Source organism: Aotus nancymaae, unplaced genomic scaffold (genome assembly GCF_030222135.1).
Source record: "Aotus nancymaae isolate 86718 unplaced genomic scaffold, 86718_ANA_hifiasm-v0.15.2.pri h1tg000004l, whole genome shotgun sequence".
In the NCBI taxonomy this organism is placed as follows: Eukaryota; Metazoa; Chordata; class Mammalia; order Primates; family Aotidae; genus Aotus; species Aotus nancymaae.
In genome coordinates, this window is record NW_026988415.1 from 69,575,001 (window position 1) to 69,584,589 (window position 9,589).

The 9,589-nt window shown below is 37.1% G+C and overlaps 1 long non-coding RNA gene across 2 annotated transcripts in view; it reads left to right on the top strand.

Moving 5' to 3' along the window:
- LOC105732928 (uncharacterized) overlaps positions 1 to 2,429 on the top strand; it is a 26,834-nt gene extending 24,405 nt beyond the window's left edge. For both annotated transcript variants that reach the window (XR_001111122.2, XR_001111121.3), the window contains 2 exons: positions 543 to 707; positions 1,681 to 2,429. This is a non-coding gene — a long non-coding RNA (uncharacterized LOC105732928). The remainder of the gene's footprint in view (positions 1 to 542; positions 708 to 1,680) is intronic.
- Positions 2,430 to 9,589: the final 7,160 nt, after the last annotated feature.

Below are 9,589 nucleotides of genomic sequence, written 5' to 3' on the forward strand. Positions count from 1 at the left end.
TTGCCTCCCAGAGTGACTCACCTTTATCTCAAAGAGAAATATTACAAGTTTTGGAAATGCTGCTCTATGGCTGTGTTTTGTTAGCCCTGAGCCAGGAGATTTAAATAAAGTAAACTTGAGGTGGTCCTAAAACATTGAAGAGAGCCTTAAACATTGAAAAGACCTTATCTTTTTTCCTTTCATATCTATTGTTTATTTTTGTGTTCTCAGTTATTAATCATTTAAAGGGACTCTTTTCTAGCTGATTGGCACTTAAAACAGGATTCTAGTCTTTAACTAAAGGTATAAGGCTATGACTGGTGGTGGTGTCTCTAGTGACTCATCAAGTGATACTTGGCAAGACATTTTCCCATTTATGCCAGTTTCCTGTTCTTTGAATGAGGAAATTTTCTCTCTAAAGAAGACCTGAAAGTTTTGACTTTATAGGTTTTAAAGTTCTGTGGAAACATTTTCTGTTTCTTATTAATTTGAATCTTAGGTAACTCTAGCACAGTGTTCAATACTTATGGCATTTACATGGTTTATCTCATGTTTTTTTATAGCTCTTCTTCGTTCCTATCTGCCAAATCATTATCCTTCCTACAAGCAGTGCAGAGAGCTGCTTCAACAGGTCCAAGAAATTTGAACATACTGAAAGAAGTCAGCCTTCCTACCTGAAGATCAACATACATGCCTGGCACTCTAGCACTTAAGAATAGTGGAATGAAGTAAGTTTTTGGTGTTGCAGTCCTGTGAGGATCACTTCAGAACTCTTATAACAGCTGTTTTTTGGGAGCCGGTGTTGGATAGGGTGTGTTGGTCTATTGTTAAGTGGGGCTAAATCTGAGATAGAAAGATGACCAGTCTTCCATGTTACCGACTGGGTTCACTGAAGCAACTCAAAGACATTACGGTGGTCTTACTAGTTGTATCACAGAAGAATTTAGCCTTTGCTTGTGTGTTCTATGTCTTCAGTGTATAGGCCCTCTTTCATTCTTAGAGCCTTAAACATTGAAAAGCTTAAAACACAATTTCTGCTTTCTGCTGAAAGGGTAACCCTTTCTCATCTCCATTTGTGAGAGACTCTATTGTCAATTAAGATTAGTGTAAAAAGAAAACTAAACTCTGAAGTAGCCATTATAAAAGTGTGAGAATGAAGTCAGTTTTCTAAAGAGTTGGGGAAAGGTGATGCTAAAGAAGGAGATTGACCAAGTCCTATCAAAGAGCCCTTTATGAAAATATTTAGTCATCTGTGACATCCCATTTGGCTCTTCCAGAAATCCTAGTAAATATTTGTAACAGAATGTTAAGAGGCACACATTCATTGTGTGTTTTAAAGTCTCTGATAGACTTACCTGCTTGTGAGGGTTAAATGAAATCATGTATGTATAGTGCTCACCTAGTACAGTACCTGGCACATGGCAAGTAAAAGGTAACCCAAGAAGACTCATAAGTTCATTTCACGCAATATAAGTGACCACTAGCACTATCAGGTACCAGGCAGAGTTGGCATGCTCTGGTTCTATGTAAGAAATCCCTAAGGTAAAAGTTTGTGTTGGTGTTGGTGGTTGTTACAATTACTATTATTGTAGTAGTATAAGTAGTATTGGTAGTAATAATAGCTTATTATAATTACTAATGACACTTTTTGTTTTTTTTAACTTTTTGTGATACTTTTCATACCTCTGGTGTCCCTCACAGTATCTTGTCTCTTCTGCTACTTACTACCTCTGAATGTCTGCATTTGCTTATCTCTTGCACTCGTGTGTATTTCTTTGTCTTTGTTCTCTTTGTTCTTTGTTTCTCTATATTTCTTCCTTGTCTTTGTTGTTTGTTCTCTCTCTAAAGTGTGTCTTACCCATTTCCGTGTTTTCTCTTGCTAATTTCTTTCATGTGTGCCTTTGCCTCATTTTCTCTTGATCACAAAGAGTGGTCTGTGTCTTGTCTTAGACGTAAGTCTCATTTTTCATTTTGTTGCTGTTTCTCTTTGTTCTCCTAGATGTGGCTGTTCTTTCATGCTTTATTTCATGTCTCCTTTTGAGTCACATGCTTTGTGCTTTTTGTCCGTTTCTTGTTCTGCCTACCTCTCCTTTCTCTGCCTACCTCTTTTTTTCTCTTCATGAACTGTGACTATTTGTTATCCCTTCCCCTTATTTGTTGTAAATTTCACCTTTTTCTGAGTCTGGCCTCCTTTCTGCTGTTTCTACTTTTTAATCTCACATTTCTCATTTCTACATTTCCTTTCTGCCTCTCTTGGGCTATTTTCTCTCTCTTTCCTCCCCTGTGTTCCTCAGTGTCTCTTGCTGTTTGTGATTTTCTATTTCAGTATTAATCTCTGTTTGCTTGTGTTTCTTCTCTGCTTCTTCCCTTTCTACTCACCTTTGAGTATTTCAGCCTCATCATGAGTCTGTTTCCCTCTCTTTGATTTCATGTATTCTTCTCTCCTTAAATTTCTTTGCATATGTGGATATGTGTACATGTGTGTGTGTCATGTGTGGCAGAGGGGCTTCCTAACCCCTGCCTGATAGGTGCAGAACATTGGCTATCAGAAGTAAGCATTGTGGAGTGGTTCTATATGCCAGGCTGCCGTGTGAGATGATCCAAGACCAAAACAAGGCCATAGGATCTAGACTGCAGTAAAACCCAATACTCAAGTAGGACAGAAGGTGGAAGGCTGATATGGATAGAAAGCCCAAAGTAGAAGACAGATGGTTTGAAACTTGAGACTCGAGGACTAAGATGGAAAGCCCATGTTCCAAGATAGATAGAAGCCTCTGTCCTGAAACCAACAAAAGCCTCAAGAGCCAAGGAAACAGAGGGTGGCCTGAATTGGACAGAAGGCCTGAGTTGGATGGAAGTTTCAAGTCTTGAATTAGAAGGCTTAAGACCTGGGATAGGACATGTACATGGAAGGCCTGAGACTGAGACTTGTGACACAAGGCCAAAGACCTAAGATTAGCCTCAGGTTGTAGGTGGAAGACCTACAACCCAAGGATGGAAGGCTCCTGACACAAAGCCTACCTAGATGGATAGAGGACCCAAGTGAAACGGATATCTCAAGACTAAAGGCCAGAATCTGGAGGCCCATGACCCAGAACCCAGGAAGAATAGAAGCTTGAAGACCTGGGGAAATCCCAAGATGAGAACCCTAAACACCACCCCTTTTCTATTGTTATACTTCTTACTCTTAGATATTTCCAGTTCTCCTGTTTCTCTTTAAGCCTGATTCTTTTGAGATGTATTTTTTGATGTTGCCAGTTACCTTAAAGGAACATATCTTTAGGTTGACAGTATTATGCCTGGGCCAGTCTTGAGCCAGGTTTAAATCACAGTTTTTACCTCTTTGTTAGGCTTTAGTGTTTTGTAAACTTCTGTTTCTATTCACATCTACTCCACTTGAGAGAGACACCAAAATCCAGTCAGCATCTAATCTGGCTTTTGTTATTCCCCTCAGGAGCAAGCATTCATATAGGTGATAATATATTTCAGTCTTCCCTTTTAACCTCAGAAGCCCTAGACTGATGAGAAGATAAAATGGTCAGGTTGTTGGGGAAAAATTGTGCCAGGCTCTCTAGAGAAAAATGTGAAGAGATGCTCCAGGTCAACGAGAAGAATTAGACAAGAAATACACAGATGTGCCAGACTTCTGAGAAGCACCTGCCAGCAACAGCTTCCTTCTTTGAGCTTAGGTGACCAGGATTCCTGGGGTTTGGGATTTCTAGTGATGGTTATGGAAAGGGTGACTGGGCCTGGGACAAAGTGAGGTCCCAGGGAGACAGCCTGAACTCCCTGCTCATAGTAGTGGCCAAATAATTTGGTGGACTGTGCCAACCCTACTCCTGGGTTTAATACCCATCTCTAGGCTTAAAGATGAGAAAACCTTGGACTATTTAGCACATTTAATACTTTCCTTGATTTTTTTCTTCCCGTTTATGTGGGAAGTTGATTTAAATGACTACTAGTGTATATGAAAGCACTGTAAAACAGAGAAAAAGCAAGGCGTGCTCCTTAATAGTGTATTGGGAATCATGCACAGTTAACATTTGAAAGTGCAGTGTAAGTTGTGAAGCATTATGTAAATCAGGGGTCCACAGTTTTTCTGTAAGTGGTCATATCATAAATACTTTAGACTGTGGGCCATATGGTTTCTGTTACATACTCTTTTTTTAAACAACCTTTTTATAAGGTCAAAATCATTCTTAGCTTTTGAGCCAGTTGGATTTGGCCTGCTGTTCATAGCTTACCACCCCCTGATGTATTATTTGTTATTCAGAGAAAATGTCTGAATACTACTGATTTCTTTTTCTATGTCTGCCCTGTGCTAGGCACTAAAAATGCAGTGATTATTTGTGATCACATCCAGGTGACCTGAAGAAAAATAGTGAATGTGCTTTGTAAACTATAAAGCACTTGTATTCTATTGTGATAATCATTGTGGATACAAAGAAAGGAGCAAGCAAGAAAAAGTGCTCTTTCAAAAGGATCTAGTACTATGCAGATGCTAGGAATTCAGTGTTTGATAAATGAATAAATTGTATGTATTTTGAGGCCAATTTGTTTCTGCTGCTCTGGTGATTTTGACTAAAAATGCAGTATTCCAGGTATCAGAAATGAAAACACATGGAAACTGCTTTTAAACTTTAAAATATACTGAAAACAAGGGACTAAGCTTATTGTGGTCACCTGTAATGTGCCAGATACCATTCTGGACACTAGAGATCACAAAGGGGAAAAAATGTTCTCATAGAACAAAAAGTTTCAGAAAGGTGCATATTAAAGTGCTTTGTAAACTAAAGCACGATACAAATGTCAATCGGCTACATATTTATGAATGAATGAATATTAACTGCCTCTTACATACCAGCTATTGTTTTGGGTACTGTGAAATACAAGATTAATTCTCCTATGTAATAGGAGGAAAATTTATCCTCTATACTGTTTAGATGTAAGGAATGAGATATTGTTTAAACAATCAAGACTTTAGTGGTGAGGTCAAGTTAAATTATTACTGGTATATTTTCCCGGGTCACCCGGGAAGAGATAGTATGAGGAAATTAAGTAATAGATAGGAGATCCAGACCAAAAGTCACTTAATTAAGCTTGCGAATGTGGTTTCTAAATTATAAGGCACTTGTAAATGTAAAAAAATCGATGTTTTCTTTATGAATAAAACTTTCTGTAAGATAGGTATTGTCTCTACAAAATTCTCATTGTATACTTAAACCACAATGAGAAGGGTTCTATAAGTAGTTATACAAATTAAGGGTTTAAATACCTGTTAAATGGATCAATTTTGATTGCCTACTATATTAACTCACTGTCAAAGGCACTGAAAACTTATCATATTTCATTTACCCAAAGCCAAAAATAAGGCAATACCTATGTTAGCATTTTGTGAGCTCTAAGGCACCATATAAATTTAACTATTGATTTTCTCACTTGGTGCTGAGTACTAGGTTTATAAAATTGTATGATAGTTGTTATATTGTGCAAATAAAGCAGGAAATTTTGAGTAACAATGATTAACTTTTAAATATTCATATGCAAGGGATTGGTTGTCTGAAGAATACCAGTATAGTAGTTAACGATTGTGTGCCAATCTCATTGCTAGGCACTGGGGATGCAAAGATAAACCATCTTTATTGTGTTCTGGGTAGCAGAAGAAAATATGTGTAAAATCAATTTATAATTTCTAAACTGCCACCCATATATAAGCAATATCTGCTGAATTATCATTGATTACTCTTATCCTTAGAGATAACAACTGGTGCACAAAAATTTATCATCATTGAACGTACAACAGAAACCTATGTGTAAATTTACAAAGTCTACAGTTCTATACAGGTAGGAATGAACTACTGGCTTACTGAATGTGGGGCTCAGAACTACATGTCCTAGGATATAAAAATGATGTTATCGTTATGGAGTGCTCACAGAAGGAAATGAAGTAATAGGTGTGAGATCCAGACCAAAAGTCACTTAACAGGCTTATTCAGTGATGAAAGCATGGGATGAATAGACTTGTATAAGGCAGTGTACCAAGCTAAGTAGAGATATAAAGTCCTGTCCAGAAGGATACATGCTCCCTGGCCTGACTGAAGAGATGGAAATTTTTTACAAAAAGCAAGGTATTGTAGTCTTCCATCCAGTTTCTTAAATGCTGGTGATGGAAATGAATTAGACCCACCTTGGCCTGGCTTACAGGCAGTAAAGGAGTGAAAATAAAGGCCTCAGGTTTGCTTTTTGATTCATTTGATAAACAAAGCATCTTTTATGTGGAATATACCATTCTGGGTCCTGAGGATAAGAGATTACTGACAGCTGAAGATAGAAAAATATCTTTGGTTTGATTGTGTAAATAATATTTCAGTGCCTATTCCCTGCAAGGCTCTATGCTTGGTAAATTAGTAAATTAAATAGATCTGGCCCAGAAGACCTACTGAATTGCCTTTGAGATAACAAAAAAAAAGAAAGAAAGAAAAAGGCAAGTTTTATTTCAAAATAAAGAGACATTTTTCTTAGTTTCAGGAATCCCTCAAATCACTTGCTCATTGGCTTAGTTTGAAGCCAGGAGACTGATAAAAGGGCTCAGGGTTTGTTAATGTTTAATTCATTAATTCAACATTCTGTTCTTATTACAGTTAAATGGTTCAAGATTAAACAACTAGTTCTAAAGGTGTTTGCTCATTGACCTGGCTTAGAGACAGGAAGACATTTGAGCAACAAAAAAGATTCTTTTACATTTACCATATTTAGTAAAAATTTATTAAAACTGCATAAAGTGCTGTTCCTAAGTGCTTGAAAGACCCAAACCAAAATGCACTTTATCTCATCTTATGGTGGATACATAAGAACAAATTCTATAAGAGATTGTGTTTCTTTCTTTAGTTGAGAAAAAACTTCATTGAGTAGCTGTGATATGTTCAATGCTAAGGAAAAATTAAACAGATCATCTTTGGCATGCTCTGTAGAGTCGGAATAAGAGAGGGCTTTTTATTTTTTCATTCATACAAATATTGATGAAGATGATATTAAATGCTAAATGAAATATATCTGCTCCAAAAGGCATTTATTCTGACTTGGAGATGCAAGAAAAGCACAAGTGATACCCTACGTCAAACAGAAGTGACTGTTACGTCAACCAGTGTGTTAAATCCTAGACAGAAAACAAAGAAGATCATGACTAAAAGACACTTGCTTATTAATTGGCTTGGAGACTAGAATATAGGAGAAAGGTTAGTTTATTATTATTTTTAATTTATTCATTCATTCTACAAATATATTTGCGTTCCAATAGTACTTGGTATAAGGTTTTTGGTAGGTTCTTATTTGACCCCAGAGACTTGGGGAAAGAAAATGCATGTTCCCAGAGAACGCCTGATACTTTCCTTTTGGCCTGTTTTCTTGTTAGGGGCATGGCTTAGTCCCTAAATAACATTATGTGGTTTAATTCCTACTCCATATCTCTTCTACCACTCTGGCCACTACAATAAGCAGGTAGCTGGGTTTTGTAGTGAGCTTGCTCCTTAAGATGCAGGAACTCTCCTTATAATAGACAGTTGATTTTCCTAGCCCATCCCTCATGAAAAATGACTGACCACTGCTGGGCAGAAGGAGGGATGATGACCGACTAATTCCCAAACCCCAGTCTCATTGGTACCAGCCTTGGGGAACCACCTATACTTGAGGAACAGTTGGTTTTGAAGTGGATTTACAAGATTTGTCTGTCTTCAATTTTTCACTTTTTATGTGCTGACACATACATACACTGCCTAGATAGATCTCTTTCAGAAACAGTCTTCAGATAACACATAGCAGAATGGAGATGGAGACATGATTTCTCTTGCAACAGCTTCTCAACTTATGTCTTAGAAATGTTCTTTTTAATCATTAAATTTGCTCAAGTAGGGCATTTTATAGTAGAATAATATCAGTGGATGAAAACAGCTTAACATTTTACCATGCTTAAGTTTTAAGAATAAAATAAAAATTGGAAATAATTGGCCAAAATTGAAAGGAAAGTTTTTTTTTTTAAAGTTCTCTAAATGTAAGCCTGACTGGGCTTTGACCTTTTCCATTTTTAAATCACTCACAGAGGGTGGGACAGGAGGAAGAGTGAAGGAAAAGGTCAAACCTATTTCTAAGGGCAGCCTTCCTTTGTTCTGAATTGGCCTTAAGAACATTAGCTGCTCAAGGTCTAAATTGTTTCATGCAGTTCCAATAACTGATAATTGTTGAGATGTTTGCTTCATGTTTTTGAAAAGTAATTATTTTTATCCAGTTGCTTATCAAATAAACCTTGTGTTATGTAAGAATGGAATGTATTAAGTGAATCAGTGTGACCCTTCTATTGTAAGATTATCTTAAAGCTGAAGCCAAAATTGCTTCAAAGGAAGACTTTATTGTTCATTGTAGTTCATACATACTTTCAAAGCATCTAAACTGTAGTTTCCATGGCAAGCCAATTACATCCATAAGTGGAGAAGGAAATTGATAAATGTCAAAGTATGATTGGTGGAGGGAGCAAGGTTGAAGAGAATTGGGTCGAAATTTTCTAGTTTCCATTCTGTACATTTTTAGACATCAGATTTGAAATATTAATGTTTGTCTTTTAATGTATGGTATCAGCTGGACTCAGTAACATCCCTTTCTTCAGGTGGGGATGGGGAATGCATTATTGGAAAATGGAAAGAAGAAAGTAACTAAAAGCCTTACTTTCACAGTTTCTGGCATCACTACCACTACTGATTAAACAAGAATAAGAGAACATTTTATCATCATCTGCTTTATTCACATAAATGAAGTTGTGATGAATAAATATGCTTTTATGCAGACACAAGGAATTAAGTGGCTTCATCACTGCCCTTCAACCTCAAAGAGAATTTATTTCAGAATGCTAAGATAAATGGAAGACTCTTGAATTTGTGAACTGATGTGAAATGCAGAATCTCTTGAATCTTTGCTGTTTTGAAGACTGAAAAACATTGTTCAGCATGTGTGACCACCAAAAAGCAATCTTAAGCCATCTAGATGTCAACTGAAGCAAACTGGGGAGTTCGTTGCTATTGTAAAATAAAATATAGTTTTGAAAACTTGGTATTTTGATGTGACAATTTCTCACTATCCCTTCCTAACCACACTAATTACCCTAAGTTTTTTGTTTGTTGGTTGGTTTTTTTTTTGGAGATGGAGTCTCACTTTGTTCCCCATGCTAGAGTGCAGTAGTGCCATCTCAGCTCACTGCAACCTCTGCCTCCCAGGTTCAAGCGATTCTCTTGCCTCAGCTTCCTGAGTAGCTGGGATTACAGTCGAGTGCCACCACGCCTGGCTAATTGTTGTATTTTTAGTAGAGACAGGGTTTCGCCATGTTGGCCAGGCTGGTCACGAACTCCTGACTTCAAGTGATCCTCCTGCTTCAGCCTCCCAAAGTTATGGGATTACAGGCGGGAGCCACTGTGCCTAGCCTCATTTCTTTTTTTTTTTTTTAATTTGACTGTATAAATAATTTCTGTTCACAGCATCATATATGCATTATAAAAGGCTATGGAAACAAAAGAGGAGGATGATCAAGACAGAGAATTACAGCAGTAGAAAGGAAAACAGAAACAAG